Raw genomic sequence first — 19,165 nt, forward strand, 5'->3', positions numbered from 1 at the left:
GCCGCTTTGTCACATTTCAAATAGGATTTACTGCGAAAGCCTACCATGCGATTATCTGAGGACAGCGCCCCACTTACAAAAACATATTCCAACCAAGTAGACGAGTCACAAAAGTCATAAATAGCGATAAAATGAATCACTTACCTTTGAACATCTTCATCTGGTTGCAGTCACAAGAGTCCCAGCTCCACAATAAAGGTTTGTTTTGTCAGAGAAAGTCCCTCTTTATATCCCAAAAATTCTGTTTTGTTGGCGCATTGTGTTCAGTAATACACTGGCTCAAAGGAGGTCAAAACATGCAGACGAATACATCCTAATAGTACCGGCAAAGTTTGTTGAATCTGCATCCTAACCCATTAGAAACTCAATAGGCATTCAATTGAAAACTACCCACATCAAAAAAATCCCACCTCCTGGATAACTTTTCTTCAGGTTTTTGCCTGCCATATCAGTTCTGTTATACTCAGAGACATTATTTTAACAGTTCTGGAAACTGTAGAGTGTGTTCTATCCAAATCTACCATTTATATGCATATCCTAGTTTCTGGGCCTGAGTAACAGGCAGTTTACTTTGGGAACGTTTCTCATCCAGGCATCAAAAAACTGCCCCCAAGCATACATTAAACTCCCTGTTCGAAGACTGACAATCACATGATTTCATTTAAGATTTTGCAGTGTGACAGGTTTTTGTGAGAGACAATTTTCATCAAAAGCAGCATTGGTTTGTTCGTTTCTGTGCGAGATTAGTACTGTAAAGCCACATTGGTACTTGTGCTGATTCACTGAGTAAAGGAGGCAGAGATTGCACACATAAAAACCATGACCATGACGTGAGTTGAACACGCAACCTTCTGATCTGGAGTCAGACACGCTACCATTGCGCCACGAGGTCATTGGCATTTAACATCTTTGGAGAGGATGCCTAGTTTAATGAGTGTATAATTTGGAATGGAGGCCTGGTTCTCTGGGGAAATGAACCATCTGACAATGCCACCCCCATCAGCACGTGCCTCTGCCCGGCAGGTTAAGTGTATGAAAATAAGCAGATGTAGAGCCCAGATAGCTCAGTCGGTAGAGCATCAGACTTTTAATCTGAGGGTCCAGGGTTCAAGTCCCTGTTTGGGCGTTGCTTTAATGTTTACCTTTTCTGGCGCAGGTGTTCTGCTAGCAACCCACCTCGACAACATCCGGTGAAATTGCAGAGCGCCAAATTCAAAATATAGAAATAGTCAATATAAACATTCACAAAAATACAAGTGTTATACATCGGTTTAAAGATTAACTTCTTGTTAATCCAGCCGCTTTGTCACATTTCAAATAGGATTTACTGCGAAAGCCTACCATGCGATTATCTGAGGACAGCGCCCCACTTACAAAAACATATTCCAACCAAGTAGACGAGTCACAAAAGTCATAAATAGCGATAAAATGAATCACTTACCTTTGAACATCTTCATCTGGTTGCAGTCACAAGAGTCCCAGCTCCACAATAAAGGTTTGTTTTGTCAGAGAAAGTCCCTCTTTATATCCCAAAAACTCTGTTTTGTTGGCGCATTGTGTTCAGTAATACACTGGCTCAAAGGAGGTCAAAACATGCAGACGAATACATCCTAATAGTACCGGCAAAGTTTGTTGAATCTGGATCCTAACCCATTAGAAACTCAATAGGCATTCAATTGAAAACTACCCACATCAAAAAAATCCCACCTCCTGGATAACTTTTCTTCAGGTTTTTGCCTGCCATATCAGTTCTGTTATACTCAGAGACATTATTTTAACAGTTCTGGAAACTGTAGAGTGTGTTCTATCCAAATATACCATTTATATGCATATCCTAGTTTCTGGGCCTGAGTAACAGGCAGTTTACTTTGGGAACGTTTCTCATCCAGGCATCAAAAAACTGCCCCCAAGCATACATTAAACTCCCTGTTCGAAGACTGACAATCACATGATTTCATTTAAGATTTTGCAGTGTGACAGGTTTTTGTGAGAGACAATTTTCATCAAAAGCAGCATTGGTTTGTTCGTTTCTGTGCGAGATTAGTACTGTAAAGCCACATTGGTACTTGTGCTGATTCACTGAGTAAAGGCGGCAGAGATTGCACACATAAAAACCATGACCACGACGTGAGTTGAACACGCAACCTTCTGATCTGGAGTCAGACGCGCTACCATTGCGCCACGAGGTCATTGACATTTAACATCTTTGGAGAGGATGCCTAGTTCAGATTTTAATGAGTGTATAATTTGGAATGGAGGCCTGGTTCTCTGGGGAAATGAACCATCTGACAATGCCACCCCCATCAGCACGTGCCTCTGCCCGGCAGGTTAAGTGTCTGAAAATAAGCAGATGCAGAGCCCAGATAGCTCAGTCGGTAGAGCATCAGACTTTTAATCTGAGGGTCCAGGGTTCAAGTCCCTGTTTGGGCGTTGCTTTAATGTTTACCTTTTCTGGCGCAGGTGTTCTGCTAGCAACCCACCTCGACAACATCCGGTGAAATTGCAGAGCGCCAAATTCAAAATATAGAAATAGTCAATATAAACATTCACAAAAATACAAGTGTTATACATCGGTTTAAAGATTAACTTCTTGTTAATCCAGCCGCTTTGTCACATTTCAAATAGGATTTACTGCGAAAGCCTACCATGTGTTAATAATGGGATATGTAGGAGGGTGAGCCGGTCAAGGATCGATTCAGACAAGGTGGTCTATTGTATGACAAGTGACAGTTTAATTATGAGTAAAGATATCTGGTACAACGTATACGGGCCCATTTCATTCGGTTCTTAAGGAACCAGCAGAAAAGAGGCGCAGATAACAGAGTGCACATGTCTCATATACAGAACAGAAAGTAGGTTGATTCTAGAAGATCGGGTCTTCGGGTTGGTTCAGGCTGAGGTGTAGTCTTCTTGGATTGGCCCTGTTGGGCCGTCCGTCATCCCTCTGAGTCTTGTTCTTTTTCACACAATGTTCAGCTAAAAAGGAGATTAGGTGTGTGCGCTGTCCTCAGTCACACAATGTTCGGCTAGAAAGGAGATTAGGTGTGTGCGCTGGTTTCTGCAAGTCAAGGCTGTCTCTTCCTCCCAATGTGTGGGTGTATGTCTTATCTGTGTGTCCTCGGCAGTTAGTGTGTGTAATGTGTGTGTGCTGTGTGTGTGGGTGTGGGAGCTATCCTGTATGGGACCTAACATGTTTTACTGTGAAAATACGTTGTCTCAGTTATAGCAATGTAATAGCAGTAGGCTGGTCACCTGCATAAGAAATAGCACTTCCTTACACATGCGATTATCTGAGGACAGCGCCCCACTTACAAAAACATATTCCAACCAAGTAGACGAGTCACAAAAGTCATAAATAGCGATAAAATGAATTTTTCATTTGAACATCTTCATCTGGTTGCAGTCACAAGAGTCCCAGCTCCACAATAAAGGTTTGTTTTGTCAGAGAAAGTCCCTCTTTATATCCCAAAAATTCTGTTTTGTTGGCGCATTGTGTTCAGTAATACACTGGCTCAAAGGAGGTCAAAACATGCAGACGAATACATCCTAATAGTACCGGCAAAGTTTGTTGAATCTGGATCCTAACCCATTAGAAACTCAATAGGCATTCAATTGAAAACTACCCACATCAAAAAAATCCCACCTCCTGGATAACTTTTCTTCAGGTTTTTGCCTGCCATATCAGTTCTGTTATACTCAGAGACATTATTTTAACAGTTCTGGAAACTGTAGAGTGTGTTCTATCCAAATATACCATTTATATGCATATCCTAGTTTCTGGGCCTGAGTAACAGGCAGTTTACTTTGGGAACGTTTCTCATCCAGGCATCAAAAAACTGCCCCCAAGCATACATTAAACTCCCTGTTCGAAGACTGACAATCACATGATTTCATTTAAGATTTTGCAGTGTGACAGGTTTTTGTGAGAGACAATTTTCATCAAAAGCAGCATTGGTTTGTTTGTTTCTGTGCGAGATTAGTACTGTAAAGCCACATTGGTACTTGTGCTGATTCACTGAGTAAAGGAGTATTGCACACATAAAAACCATGACCACGACGTGAGTTGAACACGCAACCTTCTGATCTGGAGTCAGACACGCTACCATTGCGCCACTAGGTCATTGGCATTTAACATCTTTGGAGAGGATGCCTAGTTTAATGAGTGTATAATTTGGAATGGAGGCCTGGTTCTCTGGGGAAATGAACCATCTGACAATGCCACCCCCATCAGCACGTGCCTCTGCCCGGCAGGTTAAGTGTCTGAAAATAAGCAGATGCAGAGCCCAGATAGCTCAGTTGGTAGAGCATCAGACTTTTAATCTGAGGGTCCAGGGTTCAAGTCCCTGTTTGGGCGTTGCTTTAATGTTTACCTTTTCTGGCGCAGGTGTTCTGCTAGCAACCCACCTCGACAACATCCGGTGAAATTGCAGAGCGCCAAATTCAAAATATAGAAATAGTCAATATAAACATTCACAAAAATACAAGTGTTATACATCGGTTTAAAGATTAACTTCTTGTTAATCCAGCCGCTTTGTCACATTTCAAATAGGATTTACTGCGAAAGCCTACCATGCGATTATCTGAGGACAGCGCCCCACTTACAAAAACATATTCCAACCAAGTAGACGAGTCACAAAAGTCATAAATAGCGATAAAATGAATTTTTCATTTGAACATCTTCATCTGGTTGCAGTCACAAGAGTCCCAGCTCCACAATAAAGGTTTGTTTTGTCAGAGAAAGTCCCTCTTTATATCCCAAAAATTCTGTTTTGTTGGCGCATTGTGTTCAGTAATACACTGGCTCAAAGGAGGTCAAAACATGCAGACGAATACATCCTAATAGTACCGGCAAAGTTTGTTGAATCTGGATCCTAACCCATTAGAAACTCAATAGGCATTCAATTGAAAACTACCCACATCAAAAAAATCCCACCTCCTGGATAACTTTTCTTCAGGTTTTTGCCTGCCATATCAGTTCTGTTATACTCAGAGACATTATTTTAACAGTTCTGGAAACTGTAGAGTGTGTTCTATCCAAATCTACCATTTATATGCATATCCTAGTTTCTGGGCCTGAGTAACAGGCAGTTTACTTTGGGAACGTTTCTCATCCAGGCATCAAAAAACTGCCCCCAAGCATACATTAAACTCCCTGTTCGAAGACTGACAATCACATGATTTCATTTAAGATTTTGCAGTGTGACAGGTTTTTGTGAGAGACAATTTTCATCAAAAGCAGCATTGGTTTGTTCGTTTCTGTGCGAGATTAGTACTGTAAAGCCACATTGGTACTTGTGCTGATTCACTGAGTAAAGGAGGCAGAGATTGCACACATAAAAACCATGACCACGACGTGAGTTGAACACGCAACCTTCTGATCTGGAGTCAGACACGCTACCATTGCGCCACGAGGTCATTGGCATTTAACATCTTTGGAGAGGATGCCTAGTTTAATGAGTGTATAATTTGGAATGGAGGCCTGGTTCTCTGGGGAAATGAACCATCTGACAATGCCACCCCCATCAGCACGTGCCTCTGCCCGGCAGGTTAAGTGTCTGAAAATAAGCAGATGCAGAGCCCAGATAGCTCAGTCGGTAGAGCATCAGACTTTTAATCTGAGGGTCCAGGGTTCAAGTCCCTGTTTGGGCGTTGCTTTAATGTTTACCTTTTCTGGCGCAGGTGTTCTGCTAGCAACCCACCTCGACAACATCCGGTGAAATTGCAGAGCGCCAAATTCAAAATATAGAAATAGTCAATATAAACATTCACAAAAATACAAGTGCTATACATCGGCTTAAAGATGAACTTCTTGTTAATCCAGCCGCTTTGTCACATTTCAAATAGGATTTACTGCGAAAGCCTACCATGCGATTATCTGAGGACAGCGCCCCACTTACAAAAACATATTCCAACCAAGTAGACGAGTCACAAAAGTCATAAATAGCGATAAAATGAATTTTTCATTTGAACATCTTCATCTGGTTGCAGTCACAAGAGTCCCAGCTCCACAATAAAGGTTTGTTTTGTCAGAGAAAGTCCCTCTTTATATCCCAAAAATTCTGTTTTGTTGGCGCATTGTGTTCAGTAATACACTGGCTCAAAGGAGGTCAAAACATGCAGACGAATACATCCTAATAGTACCGGCAAAGTTTGTTGAATCTGGATCCTAACCCATTAGAAACTCAATAGGCATTCAATTGAAAACTACCCACATCAAAAAAATCCCACCTCCTGGATAACTTTTCTTCAGGTTTTTGCCTGCCATATCAGTTCTGTTATACTCAGAGACATTATTTTAACAGTTCTGGAAACTGTAGAGTGTGTTCTATCCAAATATACCATTTATATGCATATCCTAGTTTCTGGGCCTGAGTAACAGGCAGTTTACTTTGGGAACGTTTCTCATCCAGGCATCAAAAAACTGCCCCCAAGCATACATTAAACTCCCTGTTCGAAGACTGACAATCACATGATTTCATTTAAGATTTTGCAGTGTGACAGGTTTTTGTGAGAGACAATTTTCATCAAAAGCAGCATTGGTTTGTTCGTTTCTGTGCGAGATTAGTACTGTAAAGCCACATTGGTACTTGTGCTGATTCACTGAGTAAAGGAGGCAGAGATTGCACACATAAAAACCATGACCACGACGTGAGTTGAACACGCAACCTTCTGATCTGGAGTCAGACACGCTACCATTGCGCCACGAGGTCATTGGCATTTAACATCTTTGGAGAGGATGCCTAGTTTAATGAGTGTATAATTTGGAATGGAGGCCTGGTTCTCTGGGGAAATGAACCATCTGACAATGCCACCCCCATCAGCACGTGCCTCTGCCCGGCAGGTTAAGTGTATGAAAATAAGCAGATGTAGAGCCCAGATAGCTCAGTCGGTAGAGCATCAGACTTTTAATCTGAGGGTCCAGGGTTCAAGTCCCTGTTTGGGCGTTGCTTTAATGTTTACCTTTTCTGGCGCAGGTGTTCTGCTAGCAACCCACCTCGACAACATCCGGTGAAATTGCAGAGCGCCAAATTCAAAATATAGAAATAGTCAATATAAACATTCACAAAAATACAAGTGTTATACATCGGTTTAAAGATTAACTTCTTGTTAATCCAGCCGCTTTGTCACATTTCAAATAGGATTTAATGCGAAAGCCTACCATGCGATTATCTGAGGACAGCGCCCCACTTACAAAAACATATTCCAACCAAGTAGACGAGTCACAAAAGTCATAAATAGCGATAAAATGAATCACTTACCTTTGAACATCTTCATCTGGTTGCAGTCACAAGAGTCCCAGCTCCACAATAAAGGTTTGTTTTGTCAGAGAAAGTCCCTCTTTATATCCCAAAAACTCTGTTTTGTTGGCGCATTGTGTTCAGTAATACACTGGCTCAAAGGAGGTCAAAACATGCAGACGAATACATCCTAATAGTACCGGCAAAGTTTGTTGAATCTGCATCCTAACCCATTAGAAACTCAATAGGCATTCAATTGAAAACTACCCACATCAAAAAAATCCCACCTCCTGGATAACTTTTCTTCAGGTTTTTGCCTGCCATATCAGTTCTGTTATACTCAGAGACATTATTTTAACAGTTCTGGAAACTGTAGAGTGTGTTCTATCCAAATCTACCATTTATATGCATATCCTAGTTTCTGGGCCTGAGTAACAGGCAGTTTACTTTGGGAACGTTTCTCATCCATGCATCAAAAAACTGCCCCCAAGCATACATTAAACTCCCTGTTCGAAGACTGACAATCACATGATTTCATTTAAGATTTTGCAGTGTGACAGGTTTTTGTGAGAGACAATTTTCATCAAAAGCAGCATTGGTTTAATCGTTTCTGTGCGAGATTAGTACTGTAAAGCCACATTGGTACTTGTGCTGATTCACTGAGTAAAGGAGGCAGAGATTGCACACATAAAAACCATGACCACGACGTGAGTTGAACACGCAACCTTCTGATCTGGAGTCAGACACGCTACCATTGCGCCACGAGGTCATTGGCATTTAACATCTTTGGAGAGGATGCCTAGTTTAATGAGTGTATAATTTGGAATGGAGGCCTGGTTCTCTGGGGAAATGAACCATCTGACAATGCCACCCCCATCAGCACGTGCCTCTGCCCGGCAGGTTAAGTGTATGAAAATAAGAAGATGTAGAGCCCAGATAGCTCAGGCGGTAGAGCATCAGACTTTTAATCTGAGGGTCCAGGGTTCAAGTCCCTGTTTGGGCGTTGCTTTAATGTTTACCTTTTCTGGCGCAGGTGTTCTGCTAGCAACCCACCTCGACAACATCCGGTGAAATTGCAGAGCGCCAAATTCAAAATATAGAAATAGTCAATATAAACTTCACAAAAATACAAGTGCTATACATCGGTTTCAAGATGAACTTCTTGTTAATCCAGCCGCTTTGTCACATTTCAAATAGGATTTACTGCGAAAGCCTACCATGCGATTATCTGAGGACAGCGCCCCACTTACAAAAACATATTCCAACCAAGTAGACGAGTCACAAAAGTCATAAATAGCGATAAAATGAATCACTTACCTTTGAACATCTTCATCTGGTTGCAGTCACAAGAGTCCCAGCTCCACAATAAAGGTTTGTTTTGTTCGAGAAAGTCCCTCTTTATATCCCAAAAACTCTGTTTTGTTGGCGCATTGTGTTCAGTAATACAATGGCTCAAAGGAGGTCAAAACATGCAGACGAATACATCCTAATAGTACCGGCAAAGTTTGTTGAAACATGTCAAGCGATGTTCATAATTAATCCTCACGTTGTCAATTGTCTAAATAATACATTTTCAACCGGACAATTGCGTATTCAATAGAAATGAAAAACAACGAAGGGCGCGCACTCTGTCACGCGCGCAAACCAGTACTGCATGCTTCCTCAGTCCACTGACAGCAAGGTCTCATTCTTCTTCATTTTTCAGAAAACAAGTCTAAACCAATGTCTAAAGACTGTTGACATCTAGTGGTAGCCATAGGAACTGCAATCTGGATCCTAACCCATTAGAAACTCAATAGGCATTCAATTGAAAACTACCCACATCAAAAAAATCCCACCTCCTGGATAACTTTTCTTCAGGTTTTTGCCTGCCATATCAGTTCTGTTATACTCAGAGACATTATTTTAACAGTTTTGGAAACTGTAGAGTGTGTTCTATCCAAATCTACCATTTATATGCATATCCTAGTTTCTGGGCCTGAGTAACAGGCAGTTTACTTTGGGAACGTTTCTCATCCAGGCATCAAAAAACTGCCCCCAAGCATACATTAAACTCCCTGTTCGAAGACTGACATGATTTCATTTAAGATTTTGCAGTGTGACAGGTTTTTGTGAGAGACAATTTTCATCAAAAGCAGCATTGGTTTGTTCGTTTCTGTGCGAGATTAGTACTGTAAAGCCACATTGGTACTTGTGCTGATTCACTGAGTAAAGGCGGCAGAGATTGCACATATCAAAACCATGACCACGACGTGAGTTGAACACGCAACCTTCTGATCTGGAGTCAGATGCGCTACCATTGCGCCACGAGGTCATTGACATTTAACATCTTTGGAGAGGATGCCTAGTTCAGATTTTAATGAGTGTATAATTTGGAATGGAGGCCTGGTTCTCTGGGGAAATGAACCATCTGACAATGCCACCCCCATCAGCACGTGCCTCTGCCCGGCAGGTTAAGTGTCTGAAAATAAGCAGATGCAGAGCCCAGATAGCTCAGTCGGTAGAGCATCAGACTTTTAATCTGAGGGTCCAGGGTTCAAGTCCCTGTTTGGGCGTTGCTTTAATGTTTACCTTTTCTGGCGCAGGTGTTCTGCTAGCAACCCACCTCGACAACATCCGGTGAAATTGCAGAGCGCCAAATTCAAAATATAGAAATAGTCAATATAAACTTCACAAAAATACAAGTGCTATACATCGGTTTCAAGATGAACTTCTTGTTAATCCAGCCGCTTTGTCACATTTCAAATAGGATTTACTGCGAAAGCCTACCATGCGATTATCTGAGGACAGCGCCCCACTTACAAAAACATATTCCAACCAAGTAGACGAGTCACAAAAGTCATAAATAGCGATAAAATGAATCACTTACCTTTGAACATCTTCATCTGGTTGCAGTCACAAGAGTCCCAGCTCCACAATAAAGGTTTGTTTTGTTCGAGAAAGTCCCTCTTTATATCCCAAAAACTCTGTTTTGTTGGCGCATTGTGTTCAGTAATACAATGGCTCAAAGGAGGTCAAAACATGCAGACGAATACATCCTAATAGTACCGGCAAAGTTTGTTGAAACATGTCAAGCGATGTTCATAATTAATCCTCACGTTGTCAATTGTCTAAATAATACATTTTCAACCGGACAATTGCGTATTCAATAGAAATGAAAAACAACGAAGGGCGCGCACTCTGTCACGCGCGCAAACCAGTACTGCATGCTTCCTCAGTCCACTGACAGCAAGGTCTCATTCTTCTTCATTTTTCAGAAAACAAGTCTAAACCAATGTCTAAAGACTGTTGACATCTAGTGGTAGCCATAGGAACTGCAATCTGGATCCTAACCCATTAGAAACTCAATAGGCATTCAATTGAAAACTACCCACATCAAAAAAATCCCACCTCCTGGATAACTTTTCTTCAGGTTTTTGCCTGCCATATCAGTTCTGTTATACTCAGAGACATTATTTTAACAGTTTTGGAAACTGTAGAGTGTGTTCTATCCAAATCTACCATTTATATGCATATCCTAGTTTCTGGGCCTGAGTAACAGGCAGTTTACTTTGGGAACGTTTCTCATCCAGGCATCAAAAAACTGCCCCCAAGCATACATTAAACTCCCTGTTCGAAGACTGACATGATTTCATTTAAGATTTTGCAGTGTGACAGGTTTTTGTGAGAGACAATTTTCATCAAAAGCAGCATTGGTTTGTTCGTTTCTGTGCGAGATTAGTACTGTAAAGCCACATTGGTACTTGTGCTGATTCACTGAGTAAAGGCGGCAGAGATTGCACATATCAAAACCATGACCACGACGTGAGTTGAACACGCAACCTTCTGATCTGGAGTCAGATGCGCTACCATTGCGCCACGAGGTCATTGACATTTAACATCTTTGGAGAGGATGCCTAGTTCAGATTTTAATGAGTGTATAATTTGGAATGGAGGCCTGGTTCTCTGGGGAAATGAACCATCTGACAATGCCACCCCCATCAGCACGTGCCTCTGCCCGGCAGGTTAAGTGTCTGAAAATAAGCAGATGCAGAGCCCAGATAGCTCAGTCGGTAGAGCATCAGACTTTTAATCTGAGGGTCCAGGGTTCAAGTCCCTGTTTGGGCGTTGCTTTAATGTTTACCTTTTCTGGCGCAGGTGTTCTGCTAGCAACCCACCTCGACAACATCCGGTGAAATTGCAGAGCGCCAAATTCAAAATATAGAAATAGTCAATATAAACTTCACAAAAATACAAGTGCTATACATCGGTTTCAAGATGAACTTCTTGTTAATCCAGCCGCTTTGTCACATTTCAAATAGGATTTACTGCGAAAGCCTACCATGCGATTATCTGAGGACAGCGCCCCACTTACAAAAACATATTCCAACCAAGTAGACGAGTCACAAAAGTCATAAATAGCGATAAAATGAATCACTTACCTTTGAACATCTTCATCTGGTTGCAGTCACAAGAGTCCCAGCTCCACAATAAAGGTTTGTTTTGTTCGAGAAAGTCCCTCTTTATATCCCAAAAACTCTGTTTTGTTGGCGCATTGTGTTCAGTAATACAATGGCTCAAAGGAGGTCAAAACATGCAGACGAATACATCCTAATAGTACCGGCAAAGTTTGTTGAAACATGTCAAGCGATGTTCATAATTAATCCTCACGTTGTCAATTGTCTAAATAATACATTTTCAACCGGACAATTGCGTATTCAATAGAAATGAAAAACAACGAAGGGCGCGCACTCTGTCACGCGCGCAAACCAGTACTGCATGCTTCCTCAGTCCACTGACAGCAAGGTCTCATTCTTCTTCATTTTTCAGAAAACAAGTCTAAACCAATGTCTAAAGACTGTTGACATCTAGTGGTAGCCATAGGAACTGCAATCTGGATCCTAACCCATTAGAAACTCAATAGGCATTCAATTGAAAACTACCCACATCAAAAAAATCCCACCTCCTGGATAACTTTTCTTCAGGTTTTTGCCTGCCATATCAGTTCTTTTATACTCAGAGACATTATTTTAACAGTTTTGGAAACTGTAGAGTGTGTTCTATCCAAATCTACCATTTATATGCATATCCTAGTTTCTGGGCCTGAGTAACAGGCAGTTTACTTTGGGAACGTTTCTCATCCAGGCATCAAAAAACTGCCCCCAAGCATACATTAAACTCCCTGTTCGAAGACTGACAATCACATGATTTCATTTAAGATTTTGCAGTGTGACAGGTTTTTGTGAGAGACAATTTTCATCAAAAGCAGCATCGGTTCGTTCGTTTCTGTGCGAGATTAGTACTGTAAAGCCACATTGGTACTTGTGCTGATTCACTGAGTAAAGGCGGCAGAGATTGCACACATCAAAACCATGACCACGACGTGAGTTGAACACGCAACCTTCTGATCTGGAGTCAGACGCGCTACCATTGCGCCACGAGGTCATTGACATTTAACATCTTTGGAGAGGATGCCTAGTTCAGATTTTAATGAGTGTATAATTTGGAATGGAGGCCTGGTTCTCTGGGGAAATGAACCATCTGACAATGCCACCCCCATCAGCACGTGCCTCTGCCCGGCAGGTTAAGTGTATGAAAATAAGCAGATGTAGAGCCCAGATAGCTCAGTCGGTAGAGCATCAGACTTTTAATCTGAGGGTCCAGGGTTCAAGTCCCTGTTTGGGCGTTGCTTTAATGTTTACCTTTTCTGGCGCAGGTGTTCTGCTAGCAACCCACCTCGACAACATCCGGTGAAATTGCAGAGCGCCAAATTCAAAATATAGAAATAGTCAATATAAACATTCACAAAAATACAAGTGTTATACATCGGTTTAAAGATTAACTTCTTGTTAATCCAGCCGCTTTGTCACATTTCAAATAGGATTTAATGCGAAAGCCTACCATGCGATTATCTGAGGACAGCGCCCCACTTACAAAAACATATTCCAACCAAGTAGACGAGTCACAAAAGTCATAAATAGCGATAAAATGAATCACTTACCTTTGAACATCTTCATCTGGTTGCAGTCACAAGAGTCCCAGCTCCACAATAAAGGTTTGTTTTGTCAGAGAAAGTCCCTCTTTATATCCCAAAAACTCTGTTTTGTTGGCGCATTGTGTTCAGTAATACACTGGCTCAAAGGAGGTCAAAACATGCAGACGAATACATCCTAATAGTACCGGCAAAGTTTGTTGAATCTGCATCCTAACCCATTAGAAACTCAATAGGCATTCAATTGAAAACTACCCACATCAAAAAAATCCCACCTCCTGGATAACTTTTCTTCAGGTTTTTGCCTGCCATATCAGTTCTGTTATACTCAGAGACATTATTTTAACAGTTCTGGAAACTGTAGAGTGTGTTCTATCCAAATCTACCATTTATATGCATATCCTAGTTTCTGGGCCTGAGTAACAGGCAGTTTACTTTGGGAACGTTTCTCATCCATGCATCAAAAAACTGCCCCCAAGCATACATTAAACTCCCTGTTCGAAGACTGACAATCACATGATTTCATTTAAGATTTTGCAGTGTGACAGGTTTTTGTGAGAGACAATTTTCATCAAAAGCAGCATTGGTTTAATCGTTTCTGTGCGAGATTAGTACTGTAAAGCCACATTGGTACTTGTGCTGATTCACTGAGTAAAGGAGGCAGAGATTGCACACATAAAAACCATGACCACGACGTGAGTTGAACACGCAACCTTCTGATCTGGAGTCAGACACGCTACCATTGCGCCACGAGGTCATTGGCATTTAACATCTTTGGAGAGGATGCCTAGTTTAATGAGTGTATAATTTGGAATGGAGGCCTGGTTCTCTGGGGAAATGAACCATCTGACAATGCCACCCCCATCAGCACGTGCCTCTGCCCGGCAGGTTAAGTGTATGAAAATAAGAAGATGTAGAGCCCAGATAGCTCAGGCGGTAGAGCATCAGACTTTTAATCTGAGGGTCCAGGGTTCAAGTCCCTGTTTGGGCGTTGCTTTAATGTTTACCTTTTCTGGCGCAGGTGTTCTGCTAGCAACCCACCTCGACAACATCCGGTGAAATTGCAGAGCGCCAAATTCAAAATATAGAAATAGTCAATATAAACTTCACAAAAATACAAGTGCTATACATCGGTTTCAAGATGAACTTCTTGTTAATCCAGCCGCTTTGTCACATTTCAAATAGGATTTACTGCGAAAGCCTACCATGCGATTATCTGAGGACAGCGCCCCACTTACAAAAACATATTCCAACCAAGTAGACGAGTCACAAAAGTCATAAATAGCGATAAAATGAATCACTTACCTTTGAACATCTTCATCTGGTTGCAGTCACAAGAGTCCCAGCTCCACAATAAAGGTTTGTTTTGTTCGAGAAAGTCCCTCTTTATATCCCAAAAACTCTGTTTTGTTGGCGCATTGTGTTCAGTAATACAATGGCTCAAAGGAGGTCAAAACATGCAGACGAATACATCCTAATAGTACCGGCAAAGTTTGTTGAAACATGTCAAGCGATGTTCATAATTAATCCTCACGTTGTCAATTGTCTAAATAATACATTTTCAACCGGACAATTGCGTATTCAATAGAAATGAAAAACAACGAAGGGCGCGCACTCTGTCACGCGCGCAAACCAGTACTGCATGCTTCCTCAGTCCACTGACAGCAAGGTCTCATTCTTCTTCATTTTTCAGAAAACAAGTCTAAACCAATGTCTAAAGACTGTTGACATCTAGTGGTAGCCATAGGAACTGCAATCTGGATCCTAACCCATTAGAAACTCAATAGGCATTCAATTGAAAACTACCCACATCAAAAAAATCCCACCTCCTGGATAACTTTTCTTCAGGTTTTTGCCTGCCATATCAGTTCTGTTATACTCAGAGACATTATTTTAACAGTTTTGGAAACTGTAGAGTGTGTTCTATCCAAATCTACCATTTATATGCATATCCTAGTTTCTGGGCCTGAGTAACAGGCAGTTTACTTTGGGAACGTTTCTCATCCAGGCATCAAAAAACTGCCCCCAAGCATACATTAAACTCCCTGTTCGAAGACTGACAATCACATGATTTCATTTAAGATTTTGCAGTGTGACAGGTTTTTGTGAGAGACAATTTTCATCAAAAGCAGCATCGGTTCGTTCGTTTCTGTGCGAGATTAGTACTGTAAAGCCACATTGGTACTTGTGCTGATTCACTGAGTAAAGGCGGCAGAGATTGCACACATCAAAACCATGACCACGACGTGAGTTGAACACGCAACCTTCTGATCTGGAGTCAGACGCGCTACCATTGCGCCACGAGGTCATTGACATTTAACATCTTTGGAGAGGATGCCTAGTTCAGATTTTAATGAGTGTATAATTTGGAATGGAGGCCTGGTTCTCTGGGGAAATGAACCATCTGACAATGCCACCCCCATCAGCACGTGCCTCTGCCCGGCAGGTTAAGTGTATGAAAATAAGCAGATGTAGAGCCCAGATAGCTCAGTCGGTAGAGCATCAGACTTTTAATCTGAGGGTCCAGGGTTCAAGTCCCTGTTTGGGCGTTGCTTTAATGTTTACCTTTTCTGGCGCAGGTGTTCTGCTAGCAACCCACCTCGACAACATCCGGTGAAATTGCAGAGCGCCAAATTCAAAATATAGAAATAGTCAATATAAACATTCACAAAAATACAAGTGTTATACATCGGTTTAAAGATTAACTTCTTGTTAATCCAGCCGCTTTGTCACATTTCAAATAGGATTTAATGCGAAAGCCTACCATGCGATTATCTGAGGACAGCGCCCCACTTACAAAAACATATTCCAACCAAGTAGACGAGTCACAAAAGTCATAAATAGCGATAAAATGAATCACTTACCTTTGAACATCTTCATCTGGTTGCAGTCACAAGAGTCCCAGCTCCACAATAAAGGTTTGTTTTGTCAGAGAAAGTCCCTCTTTATATCCCAAAAACTCTGTTTTGTTGGCGCATTGTGTTCAGTAATACACTGGCTCAAAGGAGGTCAAAACATGCAGACGAATACATCCTAATAGTACCGGCAAAGTTTGTTGAATCTGCATCCTAACCCATTAGAAACTCAATAGGCATTCAATTGAAAACTACCCACATCAAAAAAATCCCACCTCCTGGATAACTTTTCTTCAGGTTTTTGCCTGCCATATCAGTTCTGTTATACTCAGAGACATTATTTTAACAGTTCTGGAAACTGTAGAGTGTGTTCTATCCAAATCTACCATTTATATGCATATCCTAGTTTCTGGGCCTGAGTAACAGGCAGTTTACTTTGGGAACGTTTCTCATCCATGCATCAAAAAACTGCCCCCAAGCATACATTAAACTCCCTGTTCGAAGACTGACAATCACATGATTTCATTTAAGATTTTGCAGTGTGACAGGTTTTTGTGAGAGACAATTTTCATCAAAAGCAGCATTGGTTTAATCGTTTCTGTGCGAGATTAGTACTGTAAAGCCACATTGGTACTTGTGCTGATTCACTGAGTAAAGGAGGCAGAGATTGCACACATAAAAACCATGACCACGACGTGAGTTGAACACGCAACCTTCTGATCTGGAGTCAGACACGCTACCATTGCGCCACGAGGTCATTGGCATTTAACATCTTTGGAGAGGATGCCTAGTTTAATGAGTGTATAATTTGGAATGGAGGCCTGGTTCTCTGGGGAAATGAACCATCTGACAATGCCACCCCCATCAGCACGTGCCTCTGCCCGGCAGGTTAAGTGTATGAAAATAAGAAGATGTAGAGCCCAGATAGCTCAGGCGGTAGAGCATCAGACTTTTAATCTGAGGGTCCAGGGTTCAAGTCCCTGTTTGGGCGTTGCTTTAATGTTTACCTTTTCTGGCGCAGGTGTTCTGCTAGCAACCCACCTCGACAACATCCGGTGAAATTGCAGAGCGCCAAATTCAAAATATAGAAATAGTCAATATAAACTTCACAAAAATACAAGTGCTATACATCGGTTTCAAGATGAACTTCTTGTTAATCCAGCCGCTTTGTCACATTTCAAATAGGATTTACTGCGAAAGCCTACCATGCGATTATCTGAGGACAGCGCCCCACTTACAAAAACATATTCCAACCAAGTAGACGAGTCACAAAAGTCATAAATAGCGATAAAATGAATCACTTACCTTTGAACATCTTCATCTGGTTGCAGTCACAAGAGTCCCAGCTCCACAATAAAGGTTTGTTTTGTTCGAGAAAGTCCCTCTTTATATCCCAAAAACTCTGTTTTGTTGGCGCATTGTGTTCAGTAATACAATGGCTCAAAGGAGGTCAAAACATGCAGACGAATACATCCTAATAGTACCGGCAAAGTTTGTTGAAACATGTCAAGCGATGTTCATAATTAATCCTCACGTTCGTTGTCAATTGTCTAAATAATACATTTTCAACCGGACAATTGCGTATTCAATAGAAATGAAAAACAACGAAGGGCGCGCACTCTGTCACGCGCGCAAACCAGTACTGCATGCTTCCTCAGTCCACTGACAGCAAGGTCTCATTCTTCTTCATTTTTCAGAAAACAAGTCTAAACCAATGTCTAAAGACTGTTGACATCTAGTGGTAGCCATAGGAACTGCAATCTGGATCCTAACCCATTAGAAACTCAATAGGCATTCAATTGAAAACTACCCACATCAAAAAAATCCCACCTCCTGGATAACTTTTCTTCAGGTTTTTGCCTGCCATATCAGTTCTGTTATACTCAGAGACATTATTTTAACAGTTTTGGAAACTGTAGAGTGTGTTCTATCCAAATCTACCATTTATATGCATATCCTAGTTTCTGGGCCTGAGTAACAGGCAGTTTACTTTGGGAACGTTTCTCATCCAGGCATCAAAAAACTGCCCCCAAGCATACATTAAACTCCCTGTTCGAAGACTGACAATCATGATTTCATTTAAGATTTTGCAGTGTGACAGGTTTTTGTGAGAGACAATTTTCATCAAAAGCAGCATCGGTTTCGTTCGTTTCTGTGCGAGATTAGTACTGTAAAGCCACATTGGTACTTGTGCTGATTCACTGAGTAAAGGCGGCAGAGATTGCACATATCAAAACCATGACCACGACGTGAGTTGAACACGCAACCTTCTGATCTGGAGTCAGATGCGCTACCATTGCGCCACGAGGTCATTGACATTTAACATCTTTGGAGAGGATGCCTAGTTCAGATTTTAATGAGTGTATAATTTGGAATGGAGGCCTGGTTCTCTGGGGAAATGAACCATCTGACAATGCCACCCCCATCAGCACGTGCCTCTGCCCGGCAGGTTAAGTGTCTGAAAATAAGCAGATGCAGAGCCCAGATAGCTCAGTCGGTAGAGCATCAGACTTTTAATCTGAGGGTCCAGGGTTCAAGTCCCTGTTTGGGCGTTGCTTTAATGTTTACCTTTTCTGGCGCAGGTGTTCTGCTAGCAACCCACCTCGACAACATCCGGTGAAATTGCAGAGCGCCAAATTCAAAATATAGAAATAGTCAATATAAACTTCACAAAAATACAAGTGCTATACATCGGTTTCAAGATGAACTTCTTGTTAATCCAGCCGCTTTGTCACATTTCAAATAGGATTTACTGCGAAAGCCTACCATGCGATTATCTGAGGACAGCGCCCCACTTACAAAAACATATTCCAACCAAGTAGACGAGTCACAAAAGTCATAAATAGCGATAAAATGAATCACTTACCTTTGAACATCTTCATCTGGTTGCAGTCACAAGAGTCCCAGCTCCACAATAAAGGTTTGTTTTGTTCGAGAAAGTCCCTCTTTATATCCCAAAAACTCTGTTTTGTTGGCGCATTGTGTTCAGTAATACAATGGCTCAAAGGAGGTCAAAACATGCAGACGAATACATCCTAATAGTACCGGCAAAGTTTGTTGAAACATGTCAAGCGATGTTCATAATTAATCCTCATGTTCGT

General features: G+C 41.5%; 26 non-coding genes across 26 annotated transcripts; 13 read left to right on the plus strand and 13 right to left on the minus strand.

The window, feature by feature from the left end:
• Positions 1 to 820: 820 nt before the first annotated feature.
• trnaw-cca lies at positions 821 to 892 on the minus strand. The gene has a single exon. It is a non-coding gene; the product is annotated as a tRNA-Trp (tRNA).
• A 161-nt stretch (positions 893 to 1,053) lies between these two features.
• trnak-uuu lies at positions 1,054 to 1,126 on the plus strand. Its single transcript has one exon. It is a non-coding gene; the product is annotated as a tRNA-Lys (tRNA).
• Positions 1,127 to 2,117: 991 nt separating this feature from the next.
• On the minus strand, positions 2,118 to 2,189 carry trnaw-cca. The gene has a single exon. It is a non-coding gene; the product is annotated as a tRNA-Trp (tRNA).
• A 168-nt stretch (positions 2,190 to 2,357) lies between these two features.
• On the plus strand, positions 2,358 to 2,430 carry trnak-uuu. Its single transcript has one exon. It is a non-coding gene; the product is annotated as a tRNA-Lys (tRNA).
• A 1,618-nt stretch (positions 2,431 to 4,048) lies between these two features.
• trnaw-cca lies at positions 4,049 to 4,120 on the minus strand. The gene has a single exon. It is a non-coding gene; the product is annotated as a tRNA-Trp (tRNA).
• A 161-nt stretch (positions 4,121 to 4,281) lies between these two features.
• Positions 4,282 to 4,354, plus strand: trnak-uuu. Its single transcript has one exon. It is a non-coding gene; the product is annotated as a tRNA-Lys (tRNA).
• A 989-nt stretch (positions 4,355 to 5,343) lies between these two features.
• On the minus strand, positions 5,344 to 5,415 carry trnaw-cca. The gene has a single exon. It is a non-coding gene; the product is annotated as a tRNA-Trp (tRNA).
• Positions 5,416 to 5,576: 161 nt separating this feature from the next.
• On the plus strand, positions 5,577 to 5,649 carry trnak-uuu. The gene has a single exon. It is a non-coding gene; the product is annotated as a tRNA-Lys (tRNA).
• A 989-nt stretch (positions 5,650 to 6,638) lies between these two features.
• On the minus strand, positions 6,639 to 6,710 carry trnaw-cca. Its single transcript has one exon. It is a non-coding gene; the product is annotated as a tRNA-Trp (tRNA).
• A 161-nt stretch (positions 6,711 to 6,871) lies between these two features.
• On the plus strand, positions 6,872 to 6,944 carry trnak-uuu. Its single transcript has one exon. It is a non-coding gene; the product is annotated as a tRNA-Lys (tRNA).
• A 991-nt stretch (positions 6,945 to 7,935) lies between these two features.
• On the minus strand, positions 7,936 to 8,007 carry trnaw-cca. Its single transcript has one exon. It is a non-coding gene; the product is annotated as a tRNA-Trp (tRNA).
• A 161-nt stretch (positions 8,008 to 8,168) lies between these two features.
• trnak-uuu lies at positions 8,169 to 8,241 on the plus strand. The gene has a single exon. It is a non-coding gene; the product is annotated as a tRNA-Lys (tRNA).
• Positions 8,242 to 9,480: 1,239 nt separating this feature from the next.
• Positions 9,481 to 9,552, minus strand: trnaw-cca. The gene has a single exon. It is a non-coding gene; the product is annotated as a tRNA-Trp (tRNA).
• Positions 9,553 to 9,720: 168 nt separating this feature from the next.
• Positions 9,721 to 9,793, plus strand: trnak-uuu. The gene has a single exon. It is a non-coding gene; the product is annotated as a tRNA-Lys (tRNA).
• A 1,239-nt stretch (positions 9,794 to 11,032) lies between these two features.
• On the minus strand, positions 11,033 to 11,104 carry trnaw-cca. Its single transcript has one exon. It is a non-coding gene; the product is annotated as a tRNA-Trp (tRNA).
• A 168-nt stretch (positions 11,105 to 11,272) lies between these two features.
• Positions 11,273 to 11,345, plus strand: trnak-uuu. The gene has a single exon. It is a non-coding gene; the product is annotated as a tRNA-Lys (tRNA).
• A 1,245-nt stretch (positions 11,346 to 12,590) lies between these two features.
• Positions 12,591 to 12,662, minus strand: trnaw-cca. Its single transcript has one exon. It is a non-coding gene; the product is annotated as a tRNA-Trp (tRNA).
• A 168-nt stretch (positions 12,663 to 12,830) lies between these two features.
• trnak-uuu lies at positions 12,831 to 12,903 on the plus strand. The gene has a single exon. It is a non-coding gene; the product is annotated as a tRNA-Lys (tRNA).
• A 991-nt stretch (positions 12,904 to 13,894) lies between these two features.
• Positions 13,895 to 13,966, minus strand: trnaw-cca. Its single transcript has one exon. It is a non-coding gene; the product is annotated as a tRNA-Trp (tRNA).
• Positions 13,967 to 14,127: 161 nt separating this feature from the next.
• Positions 14,128 to 14,200, plus strand: trnak-uuu. The gene has a single exon. It is a non-coding gene; the product is annotated as a tRNA-Lys (tRNA).
• A 1,245-nt stretch (positions 14,201 to 15,445) lies between these two features.
• On the minus strand, positions 15,446 to 15,517 carry trnaw-cca. The gene has a single exon. It is a non-coding gene; the product is annotated as a tRNA-Trp (tRNA).
• A 168-nt stretch (positions 15,518 to 15,685) lies between these two features.
• On the plus strand, positions 15,686 to 15,758 carry trnak-uuu. Its single transcript has one exon. It is a non-coding gene; the product is annotated as a tRNA-Lys (tRNA).
• Positions 15,759 to 16,749: 991 nt separating this feature from the next.
• Positions 16,750 to 16,821, minus strand: trnaw-cca. Its single transcript has one exon. It is a non-coding gene; the product is annotated as a tRNA-Trp (tRNA).
• Positions 16,822 to 16,982: 161 nt separating this feature from the next.
• On the plus strand, positions 16,983 to 17,055 carry trnak-uuu. The gene has a single exon. It is a non-coding gene; the product is annotated as a tRNA-Lys (tRNA).
• Positions 17,056 to 18,303: 1,248 nt separating this feature from the next.
• trnaw-cca lies at positions 18,304 to 18,375 on the minus strand. The gene has a single exon. It is a non-coding gene; the product is annotated as a tRNA-Trp (tRNA).
• A 168-nt stretch (positions 18,376 to 18,543) lies between these two features.
• trnak-uuu lies at positions 18,544 to 18,616 on the plus strand. The gene has a single exon. It is a non-coding gene; the product is annotated as a tRNA-Lys (tRNA).
• Positions 18,617 to 19,165: the final 549 nt, after the last annotated feature.

This window comes from Oncorhynchus mykiss, chromosome 28, assembly GCF_013265735.2.
Source record: "Oncorhynchus mykiss isolate Arlee chromosome 28, USDA_OmykA_1.1, whole genome shotgun sequence".
In the NCBI taxonomy this organism is placed as follows: domain Eukaryota; kingdom Metazoa; phylum Chordata; class Actinopteri; order Salmoniformes; family Salmonidae; genus Oncorhynchus; species Oncorhynchus mykiss.